Below are 9,894 nucleotides of genomic sequence, written 5' to 3' on the forward strand. Positions count from 1 at the left end.
GGCATTACATTTATTCTCCGTATTAACAATTGTTTTTTAGTCAGTAAAATAAACTTCAAGAGTCAGACTGTACCTATCAGTTCTTGGTAATACACACTGGTGGTATTACTACATGAATTAGAATAGACTATCAATGTTCTTTTATGGACTGTGGAGCTTGACTGTTTGAGCCTCTGGTAAAACGACTGGCTTGGAAAAAAACTGCTTCTTCACAGATCAGATTTGCTGGTGGTACGATATATATCCGCCCGGATATCGACCACCGTACATAAGATGTTAAAACCCGGCACAGTCGGGTCACTATGATCCCGGAAAGCGATACACTTACGTGGGTACGTAAGTGTGTCGCTTTCCGGGATCAGTCTGTGTATATCCGGTTCCAACAGGCCGGCATAATTGTATCGACTGTCAATGGGTAATCATCTCTCGTCAGTCGACATTCTATTGGACCCCACTCCACTTACCATCAGGTGCAGTGGGTGACTGCCGTGATAGTACAAAAAAGATCAATGAGACACCTATTCCTTCACAAACCAATCCATTCAGTCAACTATTATGCAGAATATTTTCATACATACTGTATACAGCCTGCAAACGTGAGGTTTAGCCGTCTTTGTGTCCCACGGCTGAATGGGTCAGCGGTGGGTGCTTCCGGTAAGCTTGCCTGGTCCTTCCGCTGCGAGGTTTGATCAGCGAAACTCCCTTTTAATCCAATTAGTTGACGTATTGTGTCTTGAGTGGCTGAGCGGAGCGTGTGCAGTAAATTAAATTATTTATGCGTAATTATTTTTTTAATAATTATATTCTAATAATTTTGTGCGCGTTCTGAACATTCTGGTAATGGAGATGAGATCTAAAAGATAGAAGGTCTTTGGTTCGAATTTAAGATGAGGCGCATTTAAATATTTTCCCAATTAAATATACTAACACAAATCTGGGAAAGCAAGAATTCTGAATTTAATTTTACTAAATTTATAATGTGCCGATTTATTACATAGGCATAGATGTTGTGAAATAACAACAATGTACCATGTATCCACCTGCGAGGGGAATAAAGTGATTCGTTTCGAAACCTTCGCAGTTCCCATTTCGTCACGTTCGTATTCCTCAAAAAATATTTTCACTAACGACGTTGTACTCGACAGTCCGAATTTTAGCGAAAGAATAAAATTGCCCTCAAAATAGCAAAATGTTGTTTAGAAATTGTTACCTTTCGAACAACTAACTTATAACGAAGTTTTGAAACTACATAAATATGTGTAAAGAAATTACTCCGACTTCAGAAATATATAATATATTTCGCACGAAGTACTTGCGAAAATACTTAAAGGGTTTCAAACGATGTAAAAAATATAAAAGATTGTCGTTGGAACTCTTTTAGAAATGCCTCTGCGTTCTGTATAAAATATTTGAATTTGGAATGTCAAAAATATTCTGCCTGAAATATAAAATGATTTTCTGAAGGCGATTTACAATCTTAATGTACTGAGATTGATATAGAATATTATTTCGAAAGAAATTAAAAAAAAACTTTCGATATGCAATATTAAAACCTAATTTCGAGTATGTCACATTCAATTTTATACCATCTCGCACACACATTGAAGTACAATCTTTATTAACCCATAATTACAAAATCACACCATCGTCGTTCGTAATTTAAAACACTCGACACACTGGCTCATAGATGGAACACGGTAATTTCAAATTTCATATAACTCTGGATGTTCAAAGAGGTCGTCGTGTACGCTGACGTCTCTCACTTTGGGTGACATTTTAATTTACCTGTATTTCAATAAAACACACATTCCGACTGCACGGCCCGCTGGGGTCCCGTGACACGGAGAAATTGCCGTTCCACTTATAAAATATGGTGACGTGTTCACTTAAGTCTTTAAATCTTGAACGGGACGTTATTTCGCGTGAATTGAATTTGAACTAATATCAAATTATTATAAAATCTTTATATATATTTAAATATAATCATTACTTTAGTACGGGCGTCAGATTTTCATATTTTTGTTGAACAAACATTTTACTACTAATACTATAAATGAAAACTTCTGATGTTTAAATGTTTATCGGAACGTATCCTGAATAGACATAACGCAACTTTCTGCTCTGTAATACTGTAAGACCTTTCATCAGGTTTCTGGGTAAAGTCTCTCACGCGACACCGGTATTTGAATGCTCTATACTATGAGACCTTTCATTCGGTTTCCAGGTAATGTCTCTCAACATTAATCCAGTACCAACCAGTATTTGAATGTAAGCACCTTTGATAGTAAGTTGTTATAAATCGAAAAGTTGTCAGGCCACTGCGAAACGGTAGGAATGCCATCAAAAACCATTCAACGCTAAGCCAACGCTGTATAAAATTAAAACGGCTACAATCTCATTAACTGGAATGCTTATTTAGCCGTCTCTGCCACGGACTTTCCAGTTAACATTTCGGATTCATTTATTTTCACTTTGATCAACGCACTCTGTTTGTTCGGTGGTGTTTGCGTTCCGTCAGACGTGAGCTATTGGAATATTTTCATGTTTTTGCGGTTGTAAAGGATAGCTCGGTTATTATATCTTGATGGTCTAGTGGTAATGTGAGTTGAGAACTGTGGGATTCTGGGTTTTTACAGTGGCTATACTTGATGAAATGTGAAGTTTCCTGTTCGAGTCTCAGAACGATAAAAATGTAGTTTTTTATTATAAATTTTTGACTTGAGATTTTAACTTGTACTCAATGTAGTGATAGCCAAGCGACAATTATGATAAAGTCATATATAATAAGTAGTGTGTTAGTTATACTATTCTACCTTATAGAAGATTAGTGCGTGTAGATTTATGACGTGACGAAAATATCTCCAGTAGACAAGCAAATAAGTCCGACGGCATACCTGTAGGAAAAGCTGGAAATCAAAATCCCAGTAACATAGTTAGTATGCAATGGGGCGGGGGCTCGGTGTCGCCGCACGCGCCGGTGAGCTCCGAACCACGGTTCTATTTACAGCTGGGAATTTGTAATTTTAACAAAGTTATTTTAGCTTAGATTAGTAATCCGAACTCTATATTGCTGAAGTATAAAGTTCTTTTTATATTAATAAGGAAGAAATCGATCGTTCAGTAATCTGCCAATAATCAGAATTAAAACTGAAGCACTTTGATTTTTTAATTATTTTTAATTATTTGATTTATTAAGTTTCATAATGTACTTTTAACCATAAACACTAAGCCACAATGCTAAAAGGCAGGAATAGACAAAGCAGTACTACCTCGAACACTCTCATCGAATAATCTGGATGGAAGTAACACCACCTCTATTATACAAATACGCACTTTTAACTCATAATATAAAAGTTCCCTCACAACCTAGTACCCACCAGGTAAGCACTAACTCAAAGCTCAATCACCCGCCTTAATAATAAGTTTTCTTGGAAAAGCGATGATGGGAATATTCCGTATCGTATAAAAAGCTTAGTTGCCGAGTTTATCCGGGCTATCAGTGCGTAACGCTGATTCGTTAAAGGAAAATTCGGGAGGCGTATAGCCACGGAGAGTTATTGGGTTCTGTATATTTATACAGGAATTAGGAATTTTGAAGGTGTGTGAAGTTTACCAGTCACTAGGCCAGCGTGATGGACTAAGGCCTAATCCCTTTCAGTAGTAGAGGAGGCCCGGGCCCAGCAGTGGGAGAATATATACAGGGCTGATATTAATATTTATACCAGGTTTCCAATCCGTTGAATGTCTCTTTGAAGCACTTCATTAGATAGAAGACCGAATGCAGAGATATCACCATGAAGATAATTGAGAGTCATTTAATAATGAGGGACTGACTGTAGAGAGAAAGAGAGATATTTATATACTTGGTGTTACTGCATGAGTGCAGTATGGGTTCGAATATTGGATTAGGAAGTGCTTTTGGATTTCTAGTATCACCCTGTAGTGATGAATTTGTGCCCGATATAGCAATAAACCTCCCTCTTGTTCCACGGGAATACACACGTCGACAATTGGGTGCACTGAATGCGCCTCTGCCTACCCCTTCAGATATAAAGGCGTGAGTGTGTTGTAATTTATATCGGTTAAACAATTTTGAACATAATGCGAATGGGAATAAGCATTCATTTTAGTCTTGCTCGTGGCTTTGTATTAAAAGAAATGATTTCCCAGGATAAAACTCCCACAGTGTATATTTTAGACATAAAAAGTATATATAAGTGTAGTATTCAAACTACACTGTAACTTAGAATTTGATCTAGCTATATGCCAAATTTAATCAAAATCCGTTCAGCGATTTAATTCTAACAAACATCCAAACAGTCTCGAAACGCATTAATGAAATTTGTAGAAGTTAAAGTAGGTTTAAAAGCCAAATGAATTTATTTACTTTCCTATTGATTTAAGGTTTTCATAACATCTTACGGATCCCTAAAACAATGTCGATCATGGAGCTTGTTAAAAGTTGTGTACTGTATAGAAAAAAAGAAGTTTTAATGATCGAACAGTAGGTAAACACGATCAAAGGGCCAAACATTTCTTATTTACATAGACGTGATTTGAAAAATTGGGTCGAGTAGGTAAGTATCTAAAACGTTGATTGTATCAACTTTGGGTTTTTACAGTGGTTAATATTAAAAAATATTAAAAAAAAAATGAGTTATTGTGATAAAGTAAACTTTGTACAATATAGCTGCGCTTGCGCAATGCTGTTTAGCATCAAAAAATAATACCTAATACCCTACACTAGGTCTCTACATACCATAAATCATTTTTCGATAAAATTACCTCAATAAGTTTTCCAATCGAGTGAAGAAATGGTTAAATAAAAAAAATGTGAATGAACTTGTTTTTTTTAAACGTCAACGAATCTACTATGTAAATCATAGTAAACTTAAAAAAACATTATTTAAATATTTTTTGTAAAATATTAAGAGCTATAATTATATATGATTTTTAGCTTAAACAATCCAAATAACATAAATAAAAAATATCTTTCATATAATAATATTTTTCATACAAAACTAAATCAAAAAAAATTTAAAAAAAATATTACTCTACACACCAAAATCGACCTTATAACCCCACGCGTACCGCTTGATCTCAATTAAAACACGTGTGCTATCCAGAATAGATATTCCCATCACGTTCGCGGCAGGTGGGTCACTTTGAAACACATCGTAACTGTAATAACAATGTACTTTTAAAAGCTTTATTGTATATAAAATTCAAATTTATTTTTGGAATGAGATATACCTGGACTGGATAGAGAATAGACACCAGTAATAATACTAGCGCTTATTTTATACTGTCCCACTGCTGGGCACGGGCCTTCTGCTACTGAAAGAGTTTAGGCCGTAGACCACTACGCTGATCTAATGCGAAGTGGCAAATTTTATTTATTTATATTATTTATTTATTTCAAACTTTATTGTTCATCGTAAATATAAGAAACAAGACAATTTTTTACACAGACGTTGGAAATTATTAAATCATCAGTGGTACAAATGGCGGTGTTATCGCTCGAGGCGATCTCTACCAAACAACCATTGAATGGAAATGATAAAAATAGTGTAAAGGACAGTTTATGGGGTACGTAAATAATAATAATAGTGTTATAAGATGTATAATAATATCAGCCCTTATTATATACTGTCCCACTGTTGGGCACGGGCCTCCTCTACTACTAAGAGAGATTAGGCCTCAGTCCACCACGCTGGCCTGGTGCGGATTGGTAGACTTCAATCACCCTCGAAAATTCCTATAGAGAATTTCTCAAGTATGCAGGATTCCACACGATGTATAAAGCCGTATAATATAGCCAGTAAAAAATTAAACAATTATCAACTCTAAAAAATTCACCAGTTTTTCGCATGGAATTCAATTTTACGCGTATTGAAATCGAACATCGAGCCTCAAAACTCGCGTTACAATGCCACAGCAAAAAAAAATCCATCTATTACTTCTCCTTCAAAACACAATATTTTAATGCCATTATTTAAAACTATATTTCAGCTTCCATTTCATCAATTCGAATGAAACAGTTACATAATCCCTGCGGAGTGCGTGCTAAAAAACATTTTAACATAAAAATACACGGGCTTATATCTAATACCTTTTCAGCCGGCAATCAAACATTTTCAACGTATATGCATCTCTTTCCAACAGCACTCTTCACAATTCAAGCCTTCAAACGATCAGTCCAAACTGACAGTTTAAATCACGGCTTTGTAAATTATTCATCGCGACGAAAGATTTCTCAGGTACGCGCCTCTCACGTAGGGTTGAAAAATAAAGGTCAAAGTAAATCGTCTTTGGAAAGTAAACGATGTCAGTATTGTGATTACGATGTTGATAGTTTGTCATTTGCTGTAATATTTTTTTACTTTAATATTTATTGATTAAACTAGTTTTTACTCCCGGCTTCGCCCGCGTGAAAGGGTTTTCTGGAATAAAAGTCCCGCTATATATGTTTCAGGGATGGAAAGTAGTCTAGAACCTTCCCAGGATCTTAAACTATGTCCATATCAAATTTCATAAAAATCCGTTCGGTAGAATTTGAGAAAATTTATGACGTACAGACAGACAGAAAAGGGAACTTTCTTTTATAATATGTATAAATAAAAAAATGAGTTAGGTCAATGGCCATCATAAATGCCTATAATAGGCAACAATATCATTAAGAACTTAGAATTACAATGTACTTAGCATTACTCGTCACACTTTGGCATTAGATTTTTATGATGATAATTAAAATACAATGTAATTCGCATAGATAATGTATATTACAGTTTCACCACTGTATTTATCATGACTTTTGGTAATATCTGTAACGTTTTATTTACAGAAACCTAATTAATGACCAACTATTATATAATTCTCATAATTTTTATAAGCAAAAATTGCTATCCAGAAATTTGAACCTAGGACTGGAGTCAAACAATATTAGCTATCACTAAACGAAAAAGGCGACAAAACTTCAAACATAATCGCCAACATGTAAAGAGCTCAAAGAATCAATCCGCAATTTAATTTGTATACGTTTTTGACAAGGGGCTCAAAGGTTGATAAATAATTCAGAGTCAGTCAATTACACAAGTTTAGATTTTGGTAGTCGATCGCGTTTCATACGATCATGAATAAAATATGCCCTGTTGGGACATTGTTCCGTGGTGCTATCATTTTTCACTCAGTGTCTGGAGCGGCTGGCTCGTGTGTTTCTGGCCTAATGTTAGGGTTGTGACTCAATTATTAAATAACTGTGTAAGGCTGGATATGTAAGTGAAGTGCTTTGCATGTCATATGAGATACGCACTTGGTGTTAAATTGTAATCATCGCCTAGAATATTAGATACAAATCTAAAGCCATCCTTTAAGAAAGGGTTTATCGACCAAAAATAACTTAAATCAAATTTAAACCCGACCAATTTTAAAAAACTCACTTAAATCTCATTTTATCGATCTAGAATCGTATCTAAACTTTACGCGGTTCAACACATCATCATCCTAAAGGCAATCATACATCTAAATAAATTCCCCTGCATTTTAATACATGTTGTAAGGCGTTGTATTGGCATGCGCGGTGCGCGTAACAGGTGCCTGGTGTACCCGCGTCTTAGATCTTAATACTTGAATAGTTTTTTTTCTGGTACAGCAATAGACAATATTACTGTTGCATTTGGTTACGGCAAAAGATTTTTATTTATTTCTTCGAATGACGAGTCAAGTTTGCCTTTTGCCTCATGGTAAGCGATACGACCGCCCATAAACAGTAGAAATAGGTACCGTTCAATTACAGAGTATTGTTTGGTATTCCACTGCGCTCGCCATCCTGAGACATGAGATGTTGTCTTATTATGTCCAGTAGTTACACTGGCTACAATGTACTTCAAACCGGAACAGAACAGTGACTACACGCTACTACTTGACGGCAGAAATAGACATTGCGGTGGCACCTACCCAGGCGGATTCTCACATATGAGAAACCTAAGTCCCACCAGTAAATTTCTTTAAAGTTGACTGGGATTCAGTCCGGCATTAAGTCCGTCTATGTACAAAATTTAATTATATGTGAAGTGCAAAAATAAATAAATAAATGGACCTAATATTAGCTAAACTAAGACCGCAGACATGATGCCTTTCCACCAACGCTACGCCAAATGTATGGGAATCATATCCTAGCGACCGACTTATCGACTTATAATATGTTATTGCACAAGCAACGAAAATTCGTGTCATCCTATCAAGTGATAATAAAATATTTTATGTTTATAAAAAACAGAAATGATTCTACGCATGTTTACAAAATACCTACATTTAACACCTCATTTAAGGTTCTTATGATATACTTATTCTCGTGTTCTACAAAAATGTTATACTTATAGGTAAACGCCTAACTCAATGGGCGTAGTTAGGGAGGGAGGAGGGAGTAGTAAATATGGTCGATGCAGACACTAAAAACATATTTGCCCACCAGTGGTGAACGGTGAAATTTACCTAAAGAGAAGACACAAAATTAAGTACTTATACTAATTCTAATTAGATTTTAGCCCATTATGCTATAAATATAAATTATTTATTTATGAAAAATATAATTTATTTTAATAGTTTGCTGTCATGTATTGCAAAAGGGAAGCTGGCAGGCATCGGATTATACGAACCATCGCCACCCTAGAAAAAAATCTCTTACAGGGAGCTAGCGTGGTGCAAGCCTTTTTTTAATTCGGTGACCTTTTGCTCTTCCCGCCAGCTACCCCCTAAAAATCCCTAATAATGCCAATTTCAAACTCACCTATTTATTTAAACTGACATTTCACACCATCATAAAACGTATGCATGAGAAGTGACGTCTGTATTACGATCAAAGCCACACAATTTGAATAAACAATCAGCCAACAAGATTTGGGAAGGCGGGTAAAGTGCCAAGACTCAGCTAAAGACAACTTTCTATCACATCAATTGTGTCATTGTAGTCCTGTAATAATCTAGTTTTATCCTGGGAGTAATAATATTTATCTGTACTTACATGCGTCATATAATGGGAATTGATGCCACAAGCAAAAAATCCGTAGCCGAACAACTTATAGCAAATCAGAAACAAATTGAGCTTGACCGAAAAATTAAACTCAGGTCCTCTCTGTTTTCTCAGCCTAAGTACACCTCTAGACCATTAAGGCTTTAGTAGATCCGTAATTTCTCAAAAAAATGTACGAATGCATTGCATCTAAAGTATTCTAACTAGACCTAAAGGCATCCATTTAGTTCTATGGACGTCTTCTGATTCTAATAAACCGATTATTTAACCAACGCGCACTTCAATTTGTCTTATAAGAATACCCCCATACTGCATAAGCGTAATAGCAATCTACCAAAGTACTTTCAATTTAGAATATTGTCCTAAAACCATAAATCATCTATTCACATATACAAGGACGTAGAAAATTTTCAGACAATAATTCTTGTGTATTTTTATATTAACTCTCAACAGTCGAACAATATTATCTCAACATTTCATAAACAACACTCCGGTTTATCCGAAACCACTGACCCGGAAGGATCCGAAACGCTCGGATCAAATTAAAACACAAGAGAATAAAATAAAACAAATAAATTAAATTTAATCACATCTGAATCACCGTTATTAATTTTCCCATTTCAAATTAATCTCATTTAACGTTCCATATTCGAATTTCAAAAACGTCGTTAACTGTCAAATGTTTATAATAACTAACCCTGCAACACGTGTTGGTGCCAAAACAGTCGCGGACGCCCCAAACGCCACGCGATGATTTATTTAAAACTCGTAGATCTGTTATCTGCCACCTCGTGTTATCTTATTGCGTGTTTCCTAAATAATTAATGCAATATAGGGCATCGATTGTGAGGTGACGGGAGGGC

Source organism: Manduca sexta, chromosome 24 (genome assembly GCF_014839805.1).
Source record: "Manduca sexta isolate Smith_Timp_Sample1 chromosome 24, JHU_Msex_v1.0, whole genome shotgun sequence".
Classification (NCBI taxonomy): Eukaryota; Metazoa; Arthropoda; class Insecta; order Lepidoptera; family Sphingidae; genus Manduca; species Manduca sexta.